We start from the raw sequence: 27,775 nt of genomic DNA, 5'->3' as shown, positions 1-27,775 counted from the left end.
TCTAGTTCCAACATCCCCTGCCATGGGCAGGGACACCTTCCACTACACCAGGTTGCTCAAAGCCCTATCTAACCTGGCCTTGAATGCTTCCAGGGATGGGGCATCCACAACTTCTCTGGGCAACCTGGTCCAGTGTCTCACCACCCTCAGAAGGATTTCTTCCTTAGATCTAATTGAAATCTCCCCTCTTTCAATTTAAAGCCATTGCCCCGTGTCCTGTCACTACGCACCCCTGTCAAAAGCCCCTCTCCAGCTTTCTTGAAGGCCCTTTAAGTACTGGAAGGCTGTTAGAAGTTCTCCCCAGAGTCTTCTCCTCTCCAGGCTGAAGATCCTTGGGTGAAGCTGCAGATGCAGCTGGTAGAATGCAGGGACAGATCAAAGTTTGTCTGAGCTGATGGATTTGGAACAACAGTGGCCGGTGTCCTTTGAGGTTTGGGTTTACTGACCAGCTGAGAGCCCAGCACGAGCCACAGCTGACTTTCTCTTCCTTTTCGACTTTATTCGCAGTTGAGCGACTGCTACCAGGGAGTGGTGTTTGATGGCCTGGAGACCCTCTTTGCGTGCAACATGGCATCTGCTCTCCTCTGCCTGCTCAAAGCTGTCGGAAACCGGCCTTATATCTATCTGGTGAACCTGTGCCAGGATTATGCTTCTTGGAAAGCCAGAGAGACAGCCGCGAAAGAGCAGGAAGGTGAGACTCTTCAGATCTCTCAAATCTTCTCTCTCAAGCCCTCAGCCCTATCCGTGTGTATCTGGGTGACCAGCAGAGCTTGTAAGAAATGATTTTATGAATCCTTCACCTTCTGCCTCAGTGTAGCCAGCGCTCACTCACAGTTAGGTAAAAGACAGCAGAGCTGAGGCTCTGAGGCTTACCTTAGTCTCAGGCATGAAAGCTGGGGCACGAGTGCAAGCTATAGCGGCTCAGTGACTAACCACCAGCCAGCTGTCCACGAGGCTGGTGCACATGAGCCAGGCAAGGCGTGGGAACTCGCTGGCTACCAAGAGTTTGGGGGGTTATCTGAATTTTAGAGCAGGGATACGGGGTCCCCAGTGTCTCCTGGCAGGATGACAGGCTGGGTCGGGGCAGAGTTGTGAATCCTCGCGGGTCACCTGGAACAGCAAGCTCTGCTCGCAGTCGCTAATGATTTCTCTTCTGGTCTGTGCTGAAGAACGGGAGCTGGAAGAAGCTGCCAGGAGGGAGAAAGAACATTTCTGGGAGATGGACGAGGAAGAGTATGACACCCTCACTGATGAACAGAAAATTCGGTTTAATGACTACGTACGAGAAGTCCAGCGTGAGAGGAAGAAGAGGTCTGTAAGCCTTCCATGGGGAATGCCCCAGGATGGTGTCCCTGAAGGGTTCCCCTGCTCCAGAGACCTTGGAGCTCAGAGGGGTTACAGAGGAAAGGCCAAAAATGTCCATTGCAAGTGGCACAAGGATGGCCAGTTCCACCTCCCTGGTTCCCAATGAGGAAGGAGCTTCCTCTGGTGAGATGAGAACATCTCTCTGCTTTCACAGTGAGCCCTCCGGCTTAGATGTTGGCTGCAGGGAGCTGGGCTCTGTGCTCGCCTTGCCACTGCACTTAGAAGCATCTCTAAGTTAATTATGTTGATTGTCATCTTCTGCAGCCCCTTCTTTACCCAGCTGGAGGGGTTGTGGTGTGGGTTGGTGTGAGGTGCAGCTGTGCTGGCTTGGTTTAGATACCAGTCCTGCCATAGGTGATGTCCTTCATAGAATCATGGAATGGTTTGGGTTGGAAGGGACCTCAAAGATCACTCAGTTACATCCCCTCTGCCATGGGCAGGGACACCCTCCACTACACCAGGTTGCTTCCAATGTTGATCTCCCAGGGTTCTCCTTACCGAGTGACACCAGCCATAAAAGCTGGTGTCTCTTAGGCTGACCTTCAGCCGCAGCAGCAGGTGAGCCTGGGAGAATTCTGATCCAGCAAGGCTGTTCAGGAGGATGCGGAGGATAAGTGTGAGCCTGTGTTAATCCCTGCCTGAAACTCGGGGTGGGACTTGCTTAAGGCGAGCCTGTGTTTCAGTGCTTCTTTCAGCCCCACCTGAAGTTTGTTTCCCTGGGAGGAGCTGGCTAGGGCTGCTTCAAATCCTCATCTCCAGGACAGACAACATGAGTTTCCCATGGTCACGGCTGGGTTCCAGCAGGAAACCTGGTTGCTCAGAGCCTGTTTTGCAGGAGGGGAGGTGCTGCAGTCTTGCTCTCTGGTGGATAGGGCCATTCTCGCTCAGGAGCAGGTTACACTGCAAACCCGAGCGGGTTTACACTGGGAAATCAAGAGAGGGCTTCAGGCATCGATGTGGAGAGACAGTAGATCATTTTTCAGCAATGTGCTGGAGGTGTCCAGGTGGCCCTTACTGGAGAAGCTTCCCAATTGAGACCTTATGAGACAGCAAGGCTTAATTTGGCCAGCCCTGGAGGGTCCCCTCCCACCTCTCCTCAGTTTGGATGTTCCCAGCCTCTCCAGGTTGAGGGAAGTTCATGGAGATGGTCTAAGAGTTCTGCCTGGCGTCAGGGTCGATGGATGAAGTGCAGGACCAGCTGGGGTTGCAGCGAGCCCAGATTTCTGGTGGTGACTGTGAGGGATGTTTTGTGTTTGGCTTGCTGAAGGGAGATGGAGCAGTTGGCTCGAGAGCTTGAGGAAAAGCACCAACAGGAGCTGGAACGCTCGAAGGAAGAAGGGGAGCTGAAGAATTCTCAGCAGTGGAAGACAGCCTTTGAAAAGCTCCAAAAGAAGGCTTTGGAGAAGAAAAGGCAGCCTGGAGACAACCAGGTGGGTGGTTGTGTTTACAGAGGTAAAAGCCCTGAGACCTTCCCACTGAGCTGTACCACTCCCTGAGAAGGCAGGAGCCACCCGCAGTGCTGGAGACAAGTACCTGGCCGTGAGTAAGAGCTGAGGATGTGCTGGGAAACAACTGCCGGTGTTTGGTCATGCTGCTGCTTCGCCAGAGGTGTTTTCCCATGGGTTTGTTGGGGAGCTGCTCTTCTGGGATCATGCTGCCTTTGAGCCATGGCTTCCCATGACTCCATACATTCGCTGTGAAGCCCTAGATAGTTTTAGTCCAGCTTTGGTCCCCACCCTGCACGTGACTTACACCTCTGAGCCATGATTCACCTGGGACGTGGTGTCTTTTCCTGCGTGTCTGGCAGGAGATACCACCAGGCCTTAGGTATTCATTAGCAACCAGACTTCCCAAAGCGTCAGCCAGCCCCAGGGATGCTCAGCACAGCGGAAATGAGCCCAGAGAACTGCACAGGAGGAGGGAGGTGTCTTAGGTTCCCTGTTTAGTTTGGGGAAGCTGTTCTGCTCTTTGTTTGGTTTGCAGGACTCCTCATCAGTCTGACACTGGGGGAGGTTGGTTTCAGTTGAGCTAAACTGGGTACCAGCTATGTTCTGAACTGGGATTTGTAGAGCACCTAGCAAAGGTCTCGGACGAGGCTTGGGGTGCTATTGCAAAGATCATCACTGTCCTACAGCACTGGAGTTGGTGCTTTGAAACACTCACTGCTTTTTCCTACTCCTCCTGCCCAGGATGCGAACACGTCCACCAGCGACTGGTCAAACATCAGCAACACGTTAAGAAAGAGGCAATCTGTGAAGGAGCACCCAGGCTTTGTTGTAGCTGACAAGGAAGATAAGACAAAGCGGAGCAAGGTTCCCGTGATGGATGTGTGCCCGGAGGTGGTTGTGCCACCCACAGAGCCAGAACAGGAGGAACCCAAAAACGAGGCCCTGAGTGACAGCGAGAAGAACTTGGCCCTGAGATTTGAGATCTACAAGGCATCACAGAAGGATGTCAAGCATGTTTTGTCATCGTGGGACAGGGTTCAGGGTATTGTAGTGTCCTCTCTGAACCAAGAGGACACACAACAGCAAGCTAAAGAGGAGCGCTGGCGTTCAACCGGCCGCAAGAGCCAGAAGAACAGAGGAAAGGAGAGGCTGGAGAAGGAGAGGCTGGAGGAGCGTGCAGAGAAAGAGCACCTGGCGAAGAAGCAGCCAGAAAAAACGAAGGCTCTTGAGGGCTCCAGGTTATCTTGGCTGGAAGGGCAAGGTGCTGAAGGATCAGCCAGAGGCCAGAGTGTCGGGGTGCCCTGCTTGGACATCCAGGTGCCAAGCCCAGAAGACGCGACTGGGAAGATCTTGGAGAGCAGTATGCTGCCAGCAGCAGAGCAGGTAAAGCTCTGGGTCCTGGTGCATTGTGTCCTGCCAGGTGACAACAGCCCAGAGCCTTGTCCAGGCCACTGATGATGTTCCACAACGGCTCCACACAGCCACGGGGTTGGGATGGGTGGAAAGAGGGAGTGCTCTCTGTAAAAGCATCCTGTCTGTTCAGAGAGTTTCCCACTCTGGAAATGATTCAAAATGGTCCCAGGGCTGGGCAGCTCCCGGTCATTGTTTCCTTCAGCTGAGTCACTCCAGGGAGGGATTTCTCTCTCGGTCCCACTGGGAGGTTCTAGCACTGCTCTGGAGTCTGCCCACCCCCCTGCGCGTGCAAAACCCACTGTGCTCCGTATAGAAAAACTCAAAAGCTCGGTGCCTTTAAGCAAGTGTGAGGATGGAGGTGACTGGAGTCTTAACAGGCTTTTCTCTTTCGCTTTAGATCCTGGATAGCTTGGGACTGGGTCCCTCAGGTCCTCCCATTCCCCCCACCACTTTTTACTCTGTGATCCGCTACCCGGAGGAGCGGACGGCCCCTGCTGCAGGAGAAGCCCTCGAGCACTTCACCTTTGTTGTGCTAGAAGGTGCCACTGTGGAAGATGAGAAGGACACGGAAGGTCTCGTGGATGTGCCCGCCGTGCCCGCAGTGAAGGTGCCAGGGCAGGGGCCAGGCTTGGGGGGGTGTGGGGGGCAGGTGGGATGGAAAAGGATCACCGTGGAAGGGCAGCTCAGACATGACGTCTGTCATGACAGGCGTCCTTCTGTCTGTCCAAAAGAGACAGCTCTGCCTGAGACAGGGCGGTTCTGTAAGATGAGAGGGGAAAAAAAATCCCCTAAACACCTCAGCTCCCCTTGAGGAGAGGTGGTGTAGGCAAACAGAGTCCAGTCAGGAAAACCAAGTCTGTGGGCAGATGTGGGTGGTTATTTATTCTCTCCCCTGTTGGTTGACAAGCCTGTGGCTTTCTTTCCAGGACGGGGATGTCTCAGGGCAGGTCTCACCTCTCTCTGCCTTTTGTTTCTCTCCCCTCGGTGTGCAGACACCAGAGGAGCAGGTCAAGGGCCGGCCAAGGAAAGAGAAAGCCGCAGGCAGCTGGGAGACCATGAGGGAGAAGCAGAGCTCCATCCAGAGCAGGAGGAGCCCTCAAAGGCCAAGCCCAGGAACATCCACACGTTCCCCCAAGGTGCATCAAAGCAGCGCTAACGTGGTGCCAGCCCCGCAGAGCTACGTCAGGTGAGCTGTGAGGGAGGTGATCCCTCTACTTCGTGGCCATCTTGCCAAACGAGGTCCATCACTGGCAGAGTCCCTCAGCTCCGCAGGGACTCTGTCAGTGAGTCCACGACCCTCCTCCGTGTCTCATTTGCTCATTAGCAATGTCTGAAGCCTCCTCTTTAATTGCCAGGCTGAGGAACTGCCGTTGGGTAGTGCCTGCCCGTGGCGAGCTGGAACTCAAGGTCCACTTCAGCTCCACGGTGCTGGGCCAGTTTGATCAGATGCTGCATTTTGAGATCGTGGGGACGAAGCGTCTGTACCAGCTGCACTGCAGGGGCACCTGCCTGTATCCCACCATCAGCCAGGACACGCGGTAAGGCTGGCCCCTGGGACCCTCCCACACTGCTCCCCCCTGAATCAGAGCCAAGGCTGCCCTTTGTGTCCCTGTGACCTTCTGGCTTGGGCAGAGCACACTGCCCGAGCAGCCCAGCATCTCTGGAACCATTACTGATACCTCAGCCACCAATAAGGGTTATGGCTTTCTGACCAGGTTTTCTACTTAGAGCATCTCACAGCTCCCCATTCCCTGGAGGAGAGGGAGGGATGAATCCTCTCCCTTCCCAAGAGGGAAATGGATATTGGGGACAAACCCATCCTGCAGTTAGCACGCCGTGTCTTGGGAGTGTTAGCAGGACACGTGTCTTCTGGAAGGAAGGTGTTAGCTGGAGAATCCTCTCGTACACGTATGTCGTGGTTTTTTTGGACTGAGGGTCGAGACAAGAACCGAGAGGGAGCACTCACCAACCATGGTCCCAGGCAAAACATTACTCAGGCTTTTCTTCTTAAAACAAAACAATTTATTAACAGTTACTGAACAGGAGACATAAGGGAACGAAACCGGTTACCTGAGAGGAGAAAAGAGAAAACAAGGCCAGATCTTAAAACAACACCCCCCCCCACCCCGTTTCCTTCCGTTCCTGGCTCAACCTCCCCCCCGGCGGCGCAGGGGGACAGGGAATGGGGGAGTACAGGTCAGTTCATCCATGTTGTTACTGCCGCTCCTTTCTTAAAGGAGGAGGAGTCTTTACACCATTTTTCCCTTGCTTCGGTGGATCCCCTACTCACAAAGAAAAAGTCCCCAAACTTTTCCAAAGTAAGCCCTGCCCGCAGGATTGCCATCCTTCCCCATGGATCGCACCAGTTCGGGCTTTACCAGTCTCGGCCTCTTAGGGAGCTGCTGCCACTTGCGTCGGCGTGGGTCGTCCCACGGTCTCCAGATGCCTCCACGACCTCGTCGTGCATTCCATGCCCCATTATCAACAGTACCTGGTCGCGCATCCCCTGCTCCACGACCTCTCCTGGGCTCAGGCATCTCCTTCCCGACGTGGGTTTCTCCACGGGCCACGAGTGGGTCTCTGCTCCGCCGAGCACACCCTGGCTGCAGGGGGCCGCCTGCCATCTTCACACCGATTGCAAGGGAAACCTCAGCTCCAGTACACCTCCTCCTGCTCCATCTTGGCTGACCCGGTCGTTGTGGTTGTCTTCTCTTAGCTCTTAATCCTCTCTGGGGGAGCTCGGCCCGGCGGGCACCCCGGGAGCGGGGCGCTTCCCGAGCCCCCCATGCGGCTCCCCCGGCGCCATCTTGAGCACATGGCGCCGGCCCGGGCCCGGGCAGCCGCCCGGCCGGGAGCCGGGAGCGAGGGCAGCGCCCTCCTGCTCTCTCCTCCCTCCTGAGCAAAAAGCCCTTTCCCGCCCCTTTGTCCCAACTTAAATCGGGCAATTCGCAGAGGCGCCAATTTGGCTCAACTCCCCCCCCGGGGGAGATGGGACTCAGATCTGGTGGCACAGGGAGCAAATCCCCTCCCCTGCCACCAGAACACCCCCCCCCCCATCAAACTATCACAACGTACAACCAAGTCTTTCAGAAACCGTTTGTGATGCTTCCTACATGGAGCTGGGAATCTGGCTCTGGAGGAGGCGTTTAGAGAGGGAGGGTGAGCCGATGGGGACTTGGGCTCTGGCTGCTGCCGTGCTGACTGACCCCTCCTCCAGCTGCAGGTGATTGAGCCCAGCATCCGTGAGGGAGGCGAGACCATCACCGTCATCCCAGTGAGGGTGTCAGCAAAAGCTGTGTTCAGCAAGTACAGCATTCACCCTGCCTCGTTCATCCACTCCTTGGGGGTCCAGGTGGCAGGTCCATAATATTCTGTGATACGTTGAGGGGTCCACTGATCTTTGCCCCAGGTTTGACCACTTCCACTTGTTACAGAGGTATCAATGGACCGCTGGTATCGATTAAGGTCATCATGTACCCTGACTCCTAAACCATCTCCACTGTGGTTTGGTAACAGGAAAAAGAAGGGGTGTATATACCCTACATAACATGTCCTACTCCAATTATTTGGTAATTTTTGATAAGCATGATGGCCACAAATCCAATAATGCCCTTTCAGAGCCCAAGTTCCATTTACAAACGATCCGTCCCCTTTTTGTCTTGAATCAGAATTACAAGGAGTTTCAAAATAAGTGATATTTTTCAAGCCCAAGGCGTGCTTAATTTGATGATTTCACTTCTTTCCTTTAATCCAGAGATCCCATTTCCACGCCTCTACCAGAGTACTGTAGTTACACTGAATGGCTACTGCCTGATTGGTTATACCACTTATGGCACAAGCCAAAGGGTTAGATTCCCTTAATATCTCAGCTCCCGTGAGACTGATATTAGACCAAAAGCTGTCAAATCAGTTTTTATGTCCGGTTTCATTGACCCGTGCCCAACTTAGCCTGCGAGGGATGAGTTTTCATCAGTGGTGTTGCTCAACATACACCATAACATGTCACTTCCAATGGGACAAGAGTGGTTATAGGTTGAACAATTAATGGGTCGATGCCTGGGATGACACAATGATTTCCAAACTTAAATGTCCAATTACATACCCCCACAACAACTCCATTCTTGTCATTTTGATTAAGACAATATTCTCCATTTTCTGGAAGTTGAACTTTCCAGGGGTTTACCTCCTCATTCCAATATAACGAGTCATAGAATCATAGAATGGTTTGGGTTGGAAGGGACCCCAAAGATCATCTAGTTCTAATCCCCCTGCCATGGGCAGGGACACCCTCCACTACACCAGGTTGCCCAAAGCCTCATCCAACCTGGCCTTGAACACTGCCAGGGATGGAGCATCTGCCACTTCTCTGGGCAACCTGTTCCACTGCCTCACCACCCTCTGAGTAAAAAATTTCTTCCTTATATCTAATCTAAATCTGCCCTCTTTCAGTTTAAATCCATTGCCCCTTGTCCTATCACTACATAAAAGTCCCTCTCCAGCTTTCCTGTAGGCCCGCTTTAAGTACTGGAAGGCTGCAATAACATCACCCAGCGCCTTCTCTTCTCCAGGCTGAAGTCCTGTGGGATAAAGCCCTGGAGGCAACAGGGGCCTAAGAAATCTGATGAACAGTCAAGGACCACCTCCTCCAAAATCAAGAGCAGTCCATGCCAATGAGCAGAAAGTCAGGCAAGCATGCCAGGAGGCCTGCAGAGATGAACAAAGAGCTCCTGGCAAAACCAAACCACAAGAAGGAAGCGCACAGAAGGTGGCAGCAAGGACGGGTAACCTGGGAGGAACACACAGGCACTGTCCAAGCATGCAGGAGTGAAGTTCGGAAAGCCAAAGCCCAACTGGAACTGAATCTGGTCAGGCATGTCAAAGGCAAGAAGAAGGGCTTCTGTAAGGACACAGGGGACAGAAGGAAGGCTAGGGGAAATGTGGTGCCACTGCTGAATGAGTGGGCCTTCTCTGATGCTGCACAGCCTGGTTACACAGGACGTGGAGAGGCTGAGGTGCTGAATGTCTTCTTTACCTCAGCCTTTACAAGCAAGATCAATCTTTAGGACTCCTACGTCCTTGAGAGCAGGAGCAAGGGAGATGAATCATTGGTGGAAGAGGATAAATTCAGGGAATACTTAAGCAAACTCGAAGCTTCCCTCAGAATAGTTACATCTCACAGGCAATGGTAATTCAGGTGTTTTGGAAGTCAAATATTTTCTCCTGATCAGCTGTGTGCCACTCCAAGAAGTGATTTTTTTCCCTTCACATATTGTGCTGTCCACCCCATAATACCCCAATAGTAGAAGAGGGCCCACATAACTTTTATTTTCAGCAGCAATGCAAAAATGGGGGAAATAACCTTTGCAGCCCTCCATACCCATAGCTTGGGGAAGGCTGCTCAGTTTCACGGGTAAAAGACTTAAAGAGTCAATGAAACCCCACAGTGCAGCCCACCTGCGCCCTGCAAGTTGCCACTGGAATGAGGTGGGAGGGAGGGAAAGAGAAAGAAGACATGGCACATCCTAACGCAAGGAAGCCCTCGGGTGACCAGCCAAGGATTGCAGGGCTGGGAGCAGCTGGGCCCCTTCCTGTCAGTGCAGCCACTGGCAACCCCACCAGTGTGCCCCAGGACAACATCACTCACCTGCGCTGCACCCATGCGGCACTTGAGCTGAGTCTCCTGCCAGCACTGTCACATTCCTGCCCCAGAAATCCTGGGGCCTCTCAATCCCAACACTCAGAAGAATCTTCCATGTGGAAGGGTATGGTATAAACCAGGAAATGAAAAGGCGGCATTAGGAAAACCAGCACTCAGCCCGTGTCATTAGCTGGGAGGTTTTCCGTTCATCATGAGCAACTTAGACAATCGTCCCTTTTCTAGAAGCTACCTCTGGGCCTGGGGCAGGTCAGGGCCACCATAAAAGCCAGCCCAACCCCTCGTTCTCTCATCCACTTCTCTCGCTTCCACTTCAGGAACCAGGTGAGTCTGAAGCCCTTTCCCCATGTGGCTTTCTGCTCATGCAGATGTGCACTCCTCCGTCCTATGCTGGGTCATGGTTCTGCTTGCCATGAGAGAGGAAAGAGGGGTGAAGGTCTTCCTCAGAGAGTGTCCTGGACTTGACTGGGGGAGCTTTTATTTTTAAGAGACAGGCAGCAGTCTCCTTGGGCCTGGTATACTCTGCGTTTCCTTGCAAAGAGGATGTGGAACTTGGCTGAGGTTGTCCTTCTCTGAAAAGTTTGGCAGCAGCCTCTTGGGCCTGGGTGATCCTTGCAGTACTGTGTCTGGTAACCTCTTTGAATCACTGCAAAGTTTCTAACTCGTGGCTTCGTAGGTGCCTCTGACATGCTTGTGGTGGCGTGACAGACTCCTGGTAGACTGCTGCTCACATGTTCCTGTGCTCTGCTTCCTCCCTGCTTCTCTCCCAGGTGCACCTCCAGACCCAGAGACATGTCCTGCTACAACCAGTGCCTGCCATGCCGACCCTGCGGCCCAACCCCGCTGGCCAACAGCTGCAACGAGCCCTGTGTCAGGCAGTGCCAGAACTCCACCGTAGTCATTGAGCCTCCTGCTGTAGTGGTGGCCCTGCCCGGCCCCATCCTCAGCTCCTTCCCGCAGAACACTGTTGTGGGCTCCTCCACCTCTGCTGCTGTTGGCAGCATCCTCAGCTGTGATGGAGTGCCCATCACCTCTGGGTCGCTTGACCTCTCTGGCATTTCCAGCCGCTACTGTGGCAGAAGGTGCCCCCCATGCTAAAGCCACCGGTGACAGCCTGGACAAGAACCCCCGGGAACCTAGAAGCTGATGCTGGACTGAGGACAGAGTTCCTGGCCATCAGTTTCAGAGAGGCTTAGAATCCTTTGCTGCCCTTCCAATAGAAGGCATCTGGGGCCCTCTGAAATCATGGCTGAAGATTAACTCCTCAGCCTTGCACTCTCTCCAGTCTCTTTCTTGTCTTCTGTTCTTCTGGGTCTAAGACCCTCAAAGCCCAAGTGGGGCATCTGCTGGCCCCTTTACCTCTGTAAGACAGGCCTGTGGAATCTCCATTGTGACCAATGGGAGCAGATCTTCAGCAGCTGCTGCTGCTCCCCTTGCTCTGGCCTCTTTCTCTACAAGGGAACTTGTTTCCTGCCTCAGAGTCATTAAAATTTTCTGCATCACAGCCTCTGCCTCTGCAGAATCCTTTTCTTGGTGGACATTGTCTCATAGTGCCAAGGAAGACAGACATTGCCTTGGGTGGCTCTGCATAAGGTGGGGGTACAAGCGGAAGAGGAAGGAGAGGGTTAGAGGGTAGAGAAGGGGTCCCTTTCAGTTACTGTCTCACGGGGCTGAGGAAGACCTACTCAGCACCTCCCCAGACAGTGAATATCAGGCCCTGTATTCCAGCATCTCTGCTCAGATACCGTCCCTTGGCTTCAGAGGATGTCCTGCAGATGGGGAGGTCATCCACTGCCTTCCCTTGGAGAGGAGACCAGTAGTGCTGGAGGTTCTGGGAGGTCAGCATCTCAGAAGCCTGTGAAGAAGAGACTTGCTCCTGCTTTGGAGAGCTGTGTGCTGGGAAAAGCGGCTCATTCAGAAGATGGCCTCAGACGATGCAGGAGTGACAATGGTGTGAGAAAAAGCCTTCGAAACAGCCTGAGATCTCCTCTGCCTCATCCTCCCCCAGAATGAGGGGGCGTCACCTGTACCCAAGGGCAAGAGTAGCAAGGGTAGGTCATCTGTAAGTCCCCTGCCCCCAAACAGTTCCCTGCACAGCCCAGCAGTTACACAGATGTGCAGGGCTAAGGTGACCCACAGCTTGATGTTGAAACCAGCCTGGCCAGGCCACACACCAGGGCACTCATGTCTCTCACACACCGCCACGTCCCACCAGACAGGACACTTCAAGTACAGCAGCAAGTGTCGAAGCCCCCACAGATGCTCTATGGTGCATGGCCTTTCCCAAGGCATGTAGCAGCTTTCCCAAGGCCACCTCTTCTCCTGGTAGGGCCTGTGGCCCACCTCTGCCTGGTGGTCTGCTCCCCCTTTAAGATCTCGGATAGAGCTGTACAGCCTGGTCCCAATGCTGAAGAAATGGGGCAGGGTCTGGGAAAGCCCATGAGGTATTGCATGAGAAGGGCTTCAAGGATGGGCAGAGCATGGGGAGAGCAGGTCCTCCAGATCTCAGCACACAGTCACAGAGACATTGGAGGCTCCACAAGGTGATTCTGTGTATTTTTGAAAGTTGTTGTAATCGTGTTATTCCTGGAAGGAACATGTTATTTCTGTTTTCCATCTTACTTCGAACTTTGGGCTCTGTGGGGCACATCCCGGAGCAGACACTCTAAGAGACAGGCCTTCAGGAAACCCCGAAGAAGCTTTGTGCAGCAGGGAAATCCAGAAAGCAAAGAGCAGCAGCAAAGAAGTATTGCCCAAACAGCAACAATCTCCTACATTGCCCATCAGCTCACCAGAGCCACTGGGCACAATATCCACATAACCCACGGTGAAAACAAGGGAACACAAGACCTCAGCTCAGCATGGATCCCACAGCACAATAATGCCAACTACCTCCCACAGGGATACCCGCAAAGGCGAGCTGTGCTCTCACCCAGGTCTCTGGTCCCCACTCTCCTGCTGCCCAAAGTCTCCAGGGAACAACCTGGAGCGTCTGGCCCTCCTGTGGTGGCTCTGGGTCACCTCCAGGGTGAGGGACAATGGCAAATCTAAGATGTTTCAACCTCCTCCCCATTCCTTGTCCATTCAGAAAGCTCCAAGGTCAGAGAAGGGAAGGGAAAATGCTTGTTCTTAGCACATCTGAAACGTCTGTGCTTGGTCTGCCCTCCTCTAGCAGTGACACATGACACTCCAGCATTGGCTCAAGCTTCAGCTAAATCCTAGGTGCAAGGCAAGAAAGGGATTTTCCCTCCTTGGGCTAATTTGGCCATCAGTGGATGCTGAAGGAAGCAGAAGATTAAGACAAACAGGTAGGATATTTCCGCTGAGTGTCCAGTCCTGTGTCCCAAGTCCCTGGGCCTGGACTTGGCTGAAAAAGTCACACGCATCGATGTCTCAACAGCTTTCCTGCCTGGCACACAGGCTGGGAAGGCAGAGACCCAGCCTAACCACAACCCTCAGCATGACGTTGCCTTCTCCTTTACAGACAGGCTTCGTCCCTCCCTTCACATGCCCACATGGAGAACTCCTGCCTGCCTGTGCTGCCCTGGAATCCAGAACACCACCTCTGAGGCAAGCATGCTGTGTGGCCAGTTTGAAGCCCACCCAAAGAATGTCTGGAGGAGAGATCCTTTGCCAGTTCCAAGACAGAGACCTCTGCCATTGCAGAAATCACGTTTCCCTCTCTGCTTCTGCAGCCCCAGAACATGGACTTTGAAGAGCTGAGTGAGCTGCTAGAGCCACGCAGGCTTCCCTGGGGACCAGCTGGACAGAGAACTCTCCCATCAGTGGGCAGCTTTCAGCTTCAGCAAACCTCAGACCTTCACCCCTTTAGGCAACATGGCAATTCTCTTTCTGACCGCCTCTGAGACATGACTTTGGCAACTCTTGAACCCCAAATGTGTCTGTGTGTGGCATGTCTCCCTGAGAAGATACGCCAGCATCTTCTGAACTTGCAGGGCTGTGAGAAGCCCAACTGTGGCCTAAGGGCCTGTCCTGGCTTTAGCTGGGACAGTTAGCTCTTCTTTTTAGCAGCTAGAAGAGCTCCGTGTTTTGGTTTTACTCAGAGGCTCGCTCTGAGAAGAATGCTGATAGCAAGCTGATGTTTGTGGTTGGACGTGAGACTCCAAGGACTTTTCAGTGTGCCGGAGTGCAGAAGCACGGTGGGATAAGGGGGGAGCATGGTCGGGACAAGGGGCCACAATTCCCCTTGTGATTTGTGGTGGAACTTAAGATTGAGGCCAAACTGGCCAATCAGCATTCCATATCATGCAGCGTCATGCCCAGTATAACAGTGAGGGGCAGCCGGACAGAAGGGCTTTTGCGCTTTGGCTCTATTGCCTTTTTTCTCTCTCTCCCAGCACTCCCACTCTCGGAGTGCTCTCTCTCTCTCTCTCTCTCTCTCTCTGCCCCCCTCTATTTCGGGGCCTTGCGTTCGTCCGGGACTGCAGCTTCGGGACAAGACGGGCTGCGGATAAGAGGGGGTGGTGAGCATCTACACTCTGTATTAAATCATCTGTATTAAATTGTTCTTATCTCAACCCACGGGTATCCCGTTTATCTTTTAATTCTCTCCCTCGTTCCTGGGGGTGGGGAGGGGGAGTGACCGGCTGTGTGGTTTCGGTTGCTGGAGCGGCCTAACCCACGACAGTGCCCCAAGATGGGCCAGTGCTGAACAACCTCCTCTTGGTCCTTGCAGAACTGGAACACAGTAAGGGTCACAGTTTGATGTCTTTCCACTGCGGCAGAGGTGTGGAGTCCCAAGTCTGCCTGACTCAGAAGACTCTCCTCATTCCCACCCATCAGCTATTTACACACATTGCAAAGATCCGCCCCTGAGCCTTCTCTTCCCCAGGCTGAACGTTTCCAGCCCTCGGCATTTCCACTACCTCTCCTTGCTCCTCCCCAGTCCTCTTTCCCCCACCTTTTGAGCCTTTCCCTAAGCATTCCTTAATAAGTGTTGCATAATCCTACCAGACTCCTCCTCAAACAGACACAATCCTCATGTTCCTGGTGTCAATTCCTTTAACCTGCAAATCTCAGCCTCCTCAAATATTGATAATCCTCATGCTCACCTTCTTCTCCTGACTCCATGGGATGACTTTGTAACGCTAGCAGGAACGTTTTGAAATATCTCTGAAAGCCTGTAGCTGCAGGATGCAGTTTTAAATTGTATTTCTCTGAGCTCTAACCAAGTAACAAAAGATGAACCACCTTCGGGCCGTCCATGTCTAAGTCAAGTTTGGCGTTAGCACCTTCGCACGGCAGTCCCTGTGTTTACGGAGCAGAGGAAAGCACCTGCTCAGGGTTCCCTTGGCCATCCGACGGTCCGTGTGAGCAGCGGCCGGTGGCTGCGGCAGGACCGAGGGCTCCCGGCTGCCCGTGGGCAGGAGGATGTCTGCTGCCCGCCTGCCCGTGCAGAGCAGAAAGGCGCTGCTCGTCGCCGGGAGCCAGCGGGGCCGGCGGCCGCGATCGCTCCTTGCCGGGCAGCGCCGGGCACCGCCACCGCTCCGCTCGCCATTGCTGCCCCGCCGCCGCCGCCGCCACCGTCGCGGGGGATTCCCGTCTGCGTGCCGGTGGGAGTGGGGGGCTGAGCGGCGGTGAGGGGCGGGAGAAGGTTCCTGCCCGGTGAAGGGCTCCGCAGCCGCCGAGGGGGGAACTCCCGGGGCTGCGGGGCCCCGTCGGTGCCGGTGCCGACGGCAGAAGCGGGGCCGGGGCCGGGCGGGGCCGGGCGGGGCGAGGCGGCCCCGGCGGGCGGAGCGGCAGCGCCCCCTGGCGGGCCCGGCCGGGGCTGCCCCCCCGCCCCCGACACAGCCGCCCGGCCCCGCCCGCCGCGGTTCGTGCCCGGCCGCAGCCCCGGCTCCTCTCCCCGTGTCTCCCAGCGCGCAGTAATACACCGCCGCGTCCCCGCGCCGGGGCCGGGCGAGCCACAGGGCGCTGGACCGGCGGTCTGGCAACACCGACAGCCGCCCCGGCGGCTCCGGCACCTCCTTGGACCCTTTGTGACCGAGCGCGAGGAATGCGGGGCCTCGGCCCGGGAGCTGCCGGTACCAGTGGATGAAGTCGGTTGACTGTATGTTGGGGTGTGAGCAGTTGATGCTGATGCCGGTGCCCTCGGTGGTCTCTGCCGACGGCTCCTGCTGCACCTGGGCTCTGCCCGCAGCCACTGCCGAGAAAGGAGAAGGAAAGGCCAAAGATCACCGAACTTCTCTTCTCCCAATGAAAAGATTAGGAAGAGTGGCAGTGAGACAGAACCAGACTGGAGCAGAAGGAGACATATAGTCCAACAGGGATTGAGAGTGGTCCTGCGGTGTGTGTAGCGAGGGGAGAAGGCCGGAGAGGAATTTGGAATTGATACATGCAGAAATGGAATGAAAGTCAGATACATGGATGGCTGGCTGAAGAGGGAATAAGGTCACAGAATAATGGGTGTGTTACAGCAAAGGATGGAGGGCTGAATTCAGAACAAGAATAGATGCTGAATGCAGAGGGAATGGGAGGATGTATGGAGTAATGGAGAGGTGCAGGAAAGCCAACTTGTGTCTACAGATATGAAGGAAGCAGAGGAAGAGATGACAGAGGGTTCTGAAAGAGCAGGAAGAGGTTTTTAGAGCTGATAGGGCCCTGGAAAGATGGGAAAAAGAGAGGTGGATGGAGGAATGAAGAGATGAAGAGCAGAGAGCAAGAGTGGGTGTTACAGTGAAAGAGGGCTGAAATCAGGGCAGTAACGACGGCTGAATTCACAGAGTCAATTAACAGTGAGTGCATGGAATAACAGGAGGATACGGAAGCTACCTAGTAACGACAGAGATGGTGGGAATGGAGACTACCCAGCGGAGACTCAAGAGAGCTGGGAAAGGAGGACGGGAAAGGGCAGAGAGGAAAGGAAAGGTGACAGACACGTTGAAGAAGGAGAGGGAAGAGCTGGCGCTGGGCTCCCCCGGGGAAAACCCTGGCACGGCCCCGGCCCCCGCCAGCCCCGCGCACCCAGCAGCACCGCGGCCAGCCCCGCCAGCCCCGCGCCCCGGCACCGCCGCATCCCGCCGCTCCGCCGCCCGCGCCTCGCTGCCCCCCGCCAGCCCCGGCTCTCTGCTCCGGCACCGCCGCCTCCTCTCCGCCGCCTCCTCTCCTCTCCGCCGCCGCCAGCTCCGCCCCGGGGCTGAGCCCTGCGCCGGCGCCGCTCGGGGCTCGCCCGGGCTCCCGCTGCTCAGCGGCTCTGCACGGGCACCACTTGCTCGCCCGGCAAATGCCCTCGGCCCGGCCCGCAGCAAGAAGCAGCCTGCACAGCGCCAGCTGCACACGGGACAGCTGCAGGGCCTTGGCCCAGCCCTTAACACCTCCCAGGATGGAGATTGCACACTGTCCCTGGGACACCCATTCCAATTCCTATTTCTTTTAGCCTGTCGCTAATCAGATTTCTCCAAATCTCCTTGTCACTTTCCACATCTCTTATTGCTGAGAAATTCCATCTTCTCTGCCTCTTCTGATTGAGTAATTGTAGAAAGCAAGAAGGTCTTCCCTGAACCATCTCTTCTCGAAGTTCGGCAGGCCCATTTCTTGCAGCTTCTCCTTAGCATGTCATGTTTGACAGTGCTCTAACGCCCTTGATTGAGTTTGTTGGAGTTGTTTCAGCACGTTCATATATTTCTTGGACTGAGGAGCCCCAACCTAGACACAACACACCAGATGTGATCTCAAATAGAACCAAGGGACATAGACACTATCCAAGCTGAACAACTCCACCTCTCTCAGCCATTCTTCATGGGAGAGGTGTTCCAACCCTCTGAACATTTGATGGCCCTCCTCTGGACCTGCTCTAACAGATTCTACAGACTTTCCCCACAGTCAGTGAAGAGGCATCAGCTCACACACAGGACTTATCCTGTCCCAAAGTAGATGTGCATGGGAAATGAAATGAATCATCTTCCTGGAGACACTGATCCTGCAATTGACCAGCCATGGCCTCTCAATTCCCCAGCAAGCGCAAGCTCACAGCAGGGCCGGCATACCTGGTCACATGTGCAGGGCTTGCTTCATCATGCCAACAGAAGTGAAGCCACAGACTGAGCCACCAGAGCCTACAAGCACCTCCACCCCGTGGCTAAACCCCATATCCATGTCCATGGTACTGAGGGACAGACAGAGAGCGTGGAAAGGGCTTTTGTGTGGGTGAATGGGTTCAAGCCAGGCACGTTACAATCATCAGCTGCACTTCCCAATCTGTCTGTGCACAGATATGTCTTCCCTCTGCCATCCTAAATCCCTGGACAATCACATGCAGACGATGACTCTGTCAAGTCCAACATCCGTGCAGTGGCCCTGGGCAAGGTAGTCAGCCTCTCTTTGGGTGTCTTGAGTCTTCTCAATTAATTCTAGATGACTAGAGGTCTAGATTTTTGTGTGTGTGTACGTGTTCGTGTGTGTTGTCTAAGCCAGCTCTTTAGTCTGTTTTGAGTATCCTTCCCTGGACATCCTTTTCCAGCAGGTGAGATGAGTCCTCTGCCCATGCTGATGCGTTTTGCACCGGAAATGCTTGGGGCCGTCATCCTATAACACAAAACATGTCTTCACTGGGGAATGTGCCTGGCATAAAGTAGGAAAGGAAAAGGCAGCAATTCAGGAAGCCAAAACACAGCCCATGGTGTTGGCTGGGATGTTTTGCATTCAAGAGGAGCTTGTCAGAAAATCACCACCTCTCCAAGGGATGCCTCTGGCCGCCTGGGGCAGTAGAGGTCCATGATAAAAGCCAGCCCAGGTCCTCACTCTCTCATCCACTTCTCGTGCCTCCTTCTCCTTGGGAGTCAGGTGTGTCTGAAGCCTCTTCTTCTTCTCTTCTTTCTCCAAAGGGAGCTCTCACTCCAGTGGACCTCTCAGCTGACACTGGCTTTGTGCTCTGCCAGATCTTGGGGCTGCCTGTCACGGGAGAGGGAAGTGGGGAGAAGGTTTGTCATGGAGGGAAGCTGGGACTGTACTGAGGCGGCTTCTGGGTTTAAGGGCTCAGCAGCAGCCACATAGGAGCTGGTGGATCTTTCTGGGTCCTGACAGAATGAGGCCAAGAAGCCCACATAAATCTCTGCACATCCTTCACCTCCAGGCCCTGCATGTTCTTTGACTCCCTCCTGGTGTGGTGACAGGCTGCTCTTCATGCATCTCCATGTTTTGCTTCCTCCCTGCCCTCTCTCCCAGGTGCACCTCCAGACCCAGAGACATGTCCTGCTATGATCAGTGCCGTCCCTGCCAGCCCTGTGGCCCGACCCCCCTGGCCAACAGCTGCAATGAGCCCTGCGTCAGGCAGTGCCAGAACTCCACCGTTGTCATCCAGCCCTCTCCTGTGGTGGTGACCCTGCCCGGCCCCATCCTCAGCTCCTTCCCGCAGAACACCGTTGTGGGCTCCTCCACCTCTGCTGCTGTTGGCAGCATCCTCAGCTGTGATGGCGTGCCCATCAACTCTGGGTCGCTTGACCTCTCCTGCATCGCCAGCCGCTACTGTGGCAGCAGATGCCGACCCTGCTAAAGATGCTGACAACGGCTTTGAAGAAGGACCCTCAGGAACTCCGAACATGGTGCTGGATAAAGGATCAAACATCCTGCCAGTGTTTTAAGAGATGCTGATCATCTCTGGCTTGCCCTGCAAGGACAGACTGGAAGGGGTCAGCCTGTGCTCTCCGACAACATGGCCAATATCTGCCTTTCCTATATCCCACTCACCCTTTTTCTTGCTTTTCTTTGTGGTCTTGTTCTCCCCTCCAAGACTTCTGTGATGAGCCCAGAAACAATCCTGGAGTGACCTGCTTGCCTGTCTGCTTTTGTGGGGCAGGTTGACTGGAAAAGGAGATGTTCCTGCTTCTCCCCACGCTGGGGACCTCCACCTCATTTCCTTCTGTAAACTCATTAAAAATTTTTTGCAAGCAGGCCTGTGTCCCTGTGATAGTTTGATGGGGAGGGGTGTTCTGGTGGCAGGAGAGGGGATTTGCTCCCTGTGCCACCAGATCTGAGTCCCATCCCCCCCGGGGGGGTTGAGCCAAATTGGCGCCTCTGCGAATTGCCCTATTTAAGTTGGGACAAAGGGGCGGGAAAGGGCTTTTTGCTCAGGAGGGAGGAGAGAGCAGGAGGGCACTGCCCTCGCTCCCCGCTCCCGGCCGGGCGGCTGCCCGGGCCCGGGCCGGTGCCATGTGCTCAAGATGGCACCGGGGGAGCCGCATGGGGTCTCGGGAAGCACCTCGCTCCCAGGGTGCCCGCTGGGCCGAGCTCCTCTAGAGGGGATTAAGATCTAAGAGAAAACAACCACAACGACCGGGTCAGTCAAGATGGAGCTCGGTGTGAAGATGGCAGGCTGCCCCCCTGCAGCCAGAGTATACTCGGCGGAGCAGAGACCCACTCGAGGCCCGTGGAGAAACCCACGTCGGGAAGAGATGCATGAGCCCAGGAGAGGTCGTGGAGCAAGAGATGCACGACGAGGTACTGTGACTAATGGTCATGGAAATGCACGACGAGGTCGTGGAGGCATCTGGAGTCTGTGGGACGCCCCACGCCGACTCGAGTGGCAGCAGCTCCCTAAGAGGCCGAGACTGGTAAAGCCCGAACTGGTACAATCCATGGGGAAGGATTGCAAAACGTTGGAAAAGTTTGGGGACTTTTTTCTTCATGAATAGGGGATCCACCGAAGCAAGGGAAAAATGGTGTAAAGACTCCTCCTCCTTTAAGAAAGGAGCGGTAGTTCACAACATGGATGAACTGACCTGCACTCCCCATTCCCTCTCCCCCTGCGCTGCCGGGGGGGAGGTTGAGCCAGGAACGAAAGGAAACAGCGTGGGGAGGTGTTGTTTTAAGATCTGGCCTTGTTTTCTCTTTTCTCCTCTCAAGTAACTGGTTTCGTTCCCTTCTGTCTCCTGTTAAGTAACTGTTAATAAATTGTTTTGTTTTATGAAGAAAGCCTGAGTCATGTTTTGCCCGGGACCATGGTTGGTGGGTGCTCCCTCTCGGTTCTTGTCTCGACCCTCAGTCCAAAAACCACGACAGTCCCTTAGATGGTCTTTCCATCTGCGTACTGACTGCTGATGAAGAAAGTCTTTGCTTTGGAGAGGAAATAGGTTGGGGCACAGGGGCATTCTTCATCACTCCTGGAGGCTTTGGAGGGTGGGACACAGGGCAGTGAGTCCTCTTTCAGGCACTGCCTCTTGAAGCTGAGGAGGACAACCCTAGTTACTCCACAGCCAATGGTTGTCAGTCCTTACCTTGATTCCTTTCTGCTCACAAGTTGCTCCGTGGCCATGGAGCACATCCTGTTACTAAGAATTCTGACAACTGCTGTTCTCCAGAGAGGAACCGTGGGCATGTGGGAGGCCAAAGGAGATCAGCAGTCCCACAGGTTCTTGGGGAACAGTGGTCCTCTTGCTTTGGGTAGAGGTGTGCTGGGGAAAGAGGATGAGAAGATGATGTTCACAATGGATAGTATGTATGGGGAATGGGTAAACAGCTTTGGGAATGGCTCACAGTTCTTACTCCACCAGCTGATCTAGGAGCTATGGTCAGCACACCTGGGCACGGGCAGCAGGGACAACTTCCCTCTGCAGCCGTATCACCCCTCAGCACAGCATCTGGCAATGCCCACCTTTGTTCTTGTGTTTCTTGAGCATGGCCTTGGCCTGGGCCCCAGCCCCACCTCTGATCCTGGCACTGAGACCTCCTACACGTCTGTGGCCTAGATTATGGGAACAAACAACAGATGCTTCTGAGGTAGCCTTATGGGAGATGGTCTGAGGCTGCCCACTTCCTGTTATGTCTCAGCAGAGCCCTACACCAGGGAAATATTTCTCTTCCCTTACCCCAGGGACTGGCTCCCTGTGGCCCATGTTTCCCCAAGACCAGTGAGTCCTCCAGAGTCTCCCAGGACTGTTCCATCTCTGTCTTGTTTTTTCCTGGAAAAGGAGGAACTTTTGTCAGTCGGTGAGCAGTTGCAAGTGAGCTGGCTGTGCCGCACCAGAGCAGGTGAAAGGGAGATAGACAGGATTTTCTCTGGCAGCTTGAAGAGCCCCAGACCCCAGCTGCAGTGGAGAAGCAGGCAGTGTATTCCCCTAGTCCTAAAGTAAGTGAAACCTCTGGGCAAGGGGAAGGGAAGGATAGAAGGAAAAGAAAGGAAAGACTATTTGAGAATCCAGTAAAAAGAGAAGAGAAGAGAAAAGAGAAAAGAGAAGAGAAGAGAAGAGAAGAGAAGAGAAGAGAAGAGAAGAGAAGAGAAGAGAAGAGAAGAGAAGAGAAGAGAAGAGAAGAGAAGAGAAGAGAAGAGAAGAGAAAAGAGAAAGATTTTAACTTTGAAGGGACTTACATAATCATTTAGTCCCACAGCCTGACAACTCCAAGGCTGTCCAAAAATTAAAGTGCGTTATCGAGGGCATTGTCCATCTATCTCTTAAACACTGACAGGCACGGGGCATCGACCGCTTCTCCGGAAAGCTTGTTCCAGTCTTTGACCATTCTCTTGCTAAAGAAATGCTTCCTAATGTTAATTTGAATCTCCCCTGATGCAGCTTTGAACCCTTCCCAAGTGTCCTGTCACTGGATGCCAGGGAGAAGAGATCAGCATCTCCCTCTCCACTTCCCCTCCTCAGCAAACTGTAGAGAGCAATGAGGTCATCCCCCGGCCTCTTCTTCTCCAAACTAGGCAAACTCAAAATCCTTAGCTGTTCCTTGTAGAGCATAACTTCCAGCCATTTCACCAGCCCTCCTGGTCCTTGCATTCAAGGACCTTCCCAGCCTTCTTAAATTGTGAGGCCCAGCACAGCACACAGTGCCCAAGGTGAGGCCGCGCTAGCACTAAATGCAGCGAAACAATCACCTCTTTTGACTGGCTGGTTGTATCGAGCCTGCTGCCATCCAGCACCCCCAGACCCCTTTCTGCAGGGCTGCCCTTCAGCCACTCCTCTCCTAGTTCATACTTGTGCTCAGCGTTCCTCCACCCTGCGTGCGGAACCCACCATTTTGACTTGTTATATTTCATTGTGTTAATCTTAGCCCAGTGCTCCAGTCTCTCTAGGTCCCCTTGCAGGACCTCTTGTCCCTCGAGACAGTCAACAGCACCTCCCAGTTTGATCCCATCAGCCAAATTGCTCCTGGTGCATTATAGTCCTGCATGCAGACCATTGAGAAAAGTAGTGAACGGAAGTGGCCCCAGAATTGAGCCCTGAGGAACACCACTGGCGACCAGTCGCCGCCCAGATGCAGCCCCATTCACTACAACATCTGTCAGCTTCTTCAGTGCGCTGGTATGAATGCCATCTAGCCCCACGGACTTGTGAACATTCAGATGGTACAACTGGCCCCTTCCGCTTCAGTGGCCACAAATGGGAAGTCACTCTTCCTGCACTCATGGTACACCGACTCAGAGGACTGAATAGCCCAAGGTCTTTCAGCGTTCTTAAAGACTGAAGCAAAAAAGAGCCTTGAATGCCTGTCCTACTTCTTCATCCCGCTTAGCCATGTGACCATCTTTAACAAGTATCCGTCTAAAGTGTTCCTTGGATCTCCGCGTGCCATTAACATACTTTAAAAAGCCTTTCTTGTTGTCTGACACAACACTGGCCATGTGCAATTCTGACAGCGCTTTGGACTTTTGCATCTTCTCCCTGCACATGTGAACCACAGGTCTGTAGTCTCCCTGTGAAGCCTGACCTTCCTTCCAGAGATCACACAATTTCTTTTTCCTGCTGAGATCCATGAGGTCTTCTGCCACACATGCTACCTCATGACCAAATGGCATTGCCTGCTCCCGTGCTTTTAAAAGGTGGTACTTAAAAACTGACCGCCACTTGAAGGCTTCTAAAAGCAGAGACACAAGGGATAATCCCAGGGTGAAAGCTGGTGAAGTCTAATACGAAGCAGAAGGCTCATGCACCACTTTGGGCTTGCAACTACCAAAGAGGTTCAGCACCCTCAAATTTAAAGAGGAGCCACATGTGCCTTCAAGCCTTGTTTTTTGAACAAGATCGAGAAAAAAGGGCTTAAACAGGCTCACCTCTAGCAGTTGCATGTAGGCAAGGAAGTGTCTACAAGGCATCATCGTGGAGAAGTCCCTAAAACCCTTTCTAGGAAGTCACCATGCTGGGCTGCCTCACTCAAGTGCCTGTACACTAATGCACTCAGTATGGGGAGTAAACACAAGGAGTTAGCGATCTGTGTGCACTTGCAGGGCTACGAGCACGTTGAGCTCACAGAGACAGAGTAGGATGACTTCTGTGACTGATATGTTGCAAGGGAGGGATAGAGGCTGTTTGAGGAGGATGGACTGGAAAGACGAGTAGGGGGACTTTCCCTTCCTGTGAGAGAGCAGCTGGAGTGCATGGAGCTCTGCCTAGAGATGGCCGATGTGCCCACTGAGATCTTGTGGGTAAGCATTAAAGAGATCCCAGGTAAGGGTGACGTTGTAGTGAGTGTCTGCGATAGGCTGCCTGGCCAGGAAGGACCAGCAGAGGAGAACTTCTACAGGCAGATAGGAGCAGCCTCACATTCACAGGTCCCAGTTCTCATGAGGAAATTCAAAAACGGTGGTATCTGGTAGAGGAACAAGACAGGAGAACATAAGCCAGCCAGGAGTTATCTGGGATGCACAGATGACAACATCACCACCTAAGTGACAGAGGATCAAAGAAAGGCAAGTGTTCTGCTGGCCCTCATACCAAGGACATACATATCAAGAAGAATGGGCTTGTTGGGGATGGGAAGATCAAAGGCAGCCTGAGCTGCAGTGACCATGAAAAGGTGGAGGTGAGGAACGCGAGGGGAGTGAGAAGGGTAAGGAGCAAGCTAACAGCCTGGGCCTTTAGGACAGCAGACTTTGGTGTCTTTAAAGATCTGCTCAGACAAGTCCTGTGGGATAAAGCCCTGAAGGCAACAGGGGCCTAAGAAATCTGGTGAATAGTCAGGGATCACCTCCTCCAAAATCAAGAGCAGTCCAAGCCAATGAGCAGAAAGTCAGGCAAGCATGCCAGGAGGCCTGCAGAGATGAACAAGGAGCTCCTGGCAAAACCAAACCACAAGAAGGAAGCGTAGAGAAGATGGAAGCAAGGACGAGTAACCTGGGAGGAACACACAGGCACTGTCCAAGCATGCAGGGGTGAAGTTCGGAAAGCCAAAGCCCAACTGGAACTGAATCTGGTCAGGCATGTCAAAGGCAAGAAGAAGGGCTTCTGTAAGGACACAGAGGACAAAAGGAAGGCTAGGGGAAATGTGGTGCCACTGCTGAATGAGTGGGCCTTCTCTGATGCTGCACAGCCTGGTTACACAGGACGTGGAGAGGCTGAGGTGCTGAATGCCTTCTTTACCTCAGCCTTTACAAGCAAGATCAATCTTTAGGAATCCTACGTCCTTGAGACCAGCAGCAAGGGAGATGCATCCTTGGTGGAAGAGGGTAAGTTCAGGGAATACAGAGAAGCCTGGGAGGAATACAGAGAAGCTGTACGAGTGACCAGGGATCAGGTGAGGAAGGCTAAAGCCCTGAAGGAATTGAATTTGGCAAGGGATATAAAAAGCAATAAGAAATGCTTCTATAGGTATGTAGGGGACAAAAGGAAGTCCAAGGAGAATGTAGGCCCCCTCCGGAAGGATTCTGGTGCTCTGGTCACCCGCGACATAGAGAAGGCTGAGGTACTCAATGAATTTTTTGCCTCAGTCTTCACTGATAAAGCCTCTTGTCTTACCGCCCAAGCTGTGGAAAGAACTAGCAGGGACTGTGAGGATGAACCACCGCCCACTGTACTTGAAGAGCAGGTTCGGGAACATCTGAGGAACTTGAAGGTGCACAAGTCCATGGGACCTGATGAGATCCATCCGCGGGTCCTGAAGGAACTGGCGGATGAAGTTGCCAAGCCACTGGCCATTGTATTTGAGAAGTCGTGGCGGTCTGGCGAGGTCCCCGATGACTGGAAGAGAGGGAACATAACCCCCATTTTTAAAAAGGGGAATAAGGAGGACCCGGGCAACTACAGGCCGGTCAGCCTCACCTCTGTGCCTGGCAAGGTCATGGAGCAGATTCTCCTGGGAGGGCAACTACAGGCCGGTCAGCCTCACCTCTGTGCCTGGCAAGGTCATGGAGCAGATTCTCCTGGGAACCATGCTAAGGCATATGGAGAGCAAGGAGGTGGTGGGTGACAGCCAACATGGCTTCACCAAAGGCAGATCGTGCCTGACTAACTTGGTGGCCTTTTATGATGGGGTGACAACATCGGTGGACAAGGGTCGACCAACGGATGTCATCTACCTGGACTTGTGCAAAGCTTTTGACACTGTCCCGCACGACATTCTTCTCTCTAAACGAGAGAGTCATGGGTTTGATGGATGGACCACTTGGTGGATAAGGAATTGGCTCAATGGCCGTACTCAGAGAGTAGTGGTCAACGGCTCGATGTCCAAGTGGAGACCGGTCACGAGTGGCATCCCTCAGGGGTCCGTGTTGGGCCCGGCCCTCTTCAACATCTTTGTCGGTGACGTGGACAGTGGCATGGAGTGCACCCTCAGCAAGTTCGCCGATGACACCAAGCTGTGTGGTGCCGTCGACACGCTGGAAGGGAGGGATGCCATCCAGAGGGACCTCGACAGGCTGGAGAGGTGGGCCCGTGCCAACCTCATGAAGTTTAACCAGGCCAAGTGCAAGGTCCTACATCTGGGTCATGGCAATCCCAGGCACAAATACAGACTGGGCGGAGAATGGATCGAGAGCAGCCCTGAGGAGAAGGACTTGGGAGTACTGGTGGACGAGAAGCTCAATATGAGCCGGCAATGTGCTCTTGCGGCCCAGAAGGCCAACCGCGTCCTGGGCTGCATCAAGAGGAGCGTGGCCAGCAGGTCAAGGGAGGTGATTCTCCCCCTCTACTCTGCCCTCGTGAGACCTCACTTGGAGTATTGCGTCCAGTTCTGGAGTCCCCAACATAAGAAGGACATGGACCAGTTGGAGAGGGTCCAGAGGAGGGCCACGAAGATGATAAGAGGGCTGGAGCACCTTTCCTATGAGGACAGGCTGAAAGAGTTGGGGCTGTTCAGCCTGGAGAAGAGGAGGCTCCGGGGTGACCTTATAGCGGTCTTCCAGTACCTCAAGGGGGCCTACAAGAAAGATGGGGAGAGGCTGTTCAGAAGGGCCAGTTGTGATAGGACAAGGGGTAATGGTTTTAAAATAGAGGGAGGTAGATTCAGGTTGGATATTAGGAAAAAATTTTTTACCATGAGAGTTGTGGAACACTGGAACAGGTTGCCCAGAGAGGTGGTGGATGCTCCATCCCTGGAGACGTTCAAGGCCCGGTTGGATGAGGCCCTGAGCAACCTGATCTAGTTGGAGATGTCCCTGTTCCTTGCAGGGGGGTTGGACTAGATGACCTTTGAAGGTCCCTTCCAGCCCTAACGATTCTATGATTCTAATACTTAAGCAAACTGGAGGCTTCCCTCAAAGTTTTTGCATTTCTTAGGCAATGGTAAATTAGGTTTTTTGAAGAAAAAAATCTTCTCCTCATCAGCCGTGTGTCGTTCGGCGAAGTGATTTTTTTTTTCCCTTCAAGCATTGTGCTGTCCACCCCATAATACCCCAATAGTAGAAGAGGGCCCACATAACTTTGATTTTCAGCAGCAATGCAAAAATGGGGGAAATAACCTTTGCAGCCCTCCATACCCATAGCTTGGGGAAGGCTGCTCAGTTTCACGGGTGAAAGACTTAAAGAGCCAATGAAACCCCACAGTGCAGCCCACCTGCACCCTGCAAGTTGCCACTGGAATGAGGTGGGACGGAGGGAAAGAGAAAGAAGACATGGCACGTCTTCACGCAAGGAAGCCAAGGATTGCAGGGCTGGGAGCAGCTGGGCCCCTTCCTGTCAGTGCAGCCACTGGCAACCCCACCAGTGTGCCCCAGGACAGCATC

At 53.8% G+C, this 27,775-nt stretch overlaps 3 pseudogenes; all 3 read left to right on the top strand.

Moving 5' to 3' along the window:
- The window catches only part of LOC104377361 (axonemal central pair apparatus protein HYDIN-like), a 177,465-nt pseudogene extending 171,697 nt beyond the window's left edge, over positions 1 to 5,768 (top strand).
- Positions 5,769 to 10,674: 4,906 nt separating this feature from the next.
- On the top strand, positions 10,675 to 10,980 carry LOC147527011 (feather keratin Cos2-3 pseudogene; annotated as a pseudogene).
- Positions 10,981 to 19,087: 8,107 nt separating this feature from the next.
- LOC147527010 (feather keratin Cos1-1/Cos1-3/Cos2-1 pseudogene) lies at positions 19,088 to 19,393 on the top strand (annotated as a pseudogene).
- The last annotated feature ends 8,382 nt before the right edge of the window (positions 19,394 to 27,775 follow it).

This window comes from Tauraco erythrolophus, chromosome 25 (assembly GCF_009769465.1).
Source record: "Tauraco erythrolophus isolate bTauEry1 chromosome 25, bTauEry1.pri, whole genome shotgun sequence".
In the NCBI taxonomy this organism is placed as follows: Eukaryota; Metazoa; Chordata; class Aves; order Musophagiformes; family Musophagidae; genus Tauraco; species Tauraco erythrolophus.
Note: the sequence above shows the minus strand (reverse complement) of the source record. Positions and strands in the feature narration are given on the sequence as shown.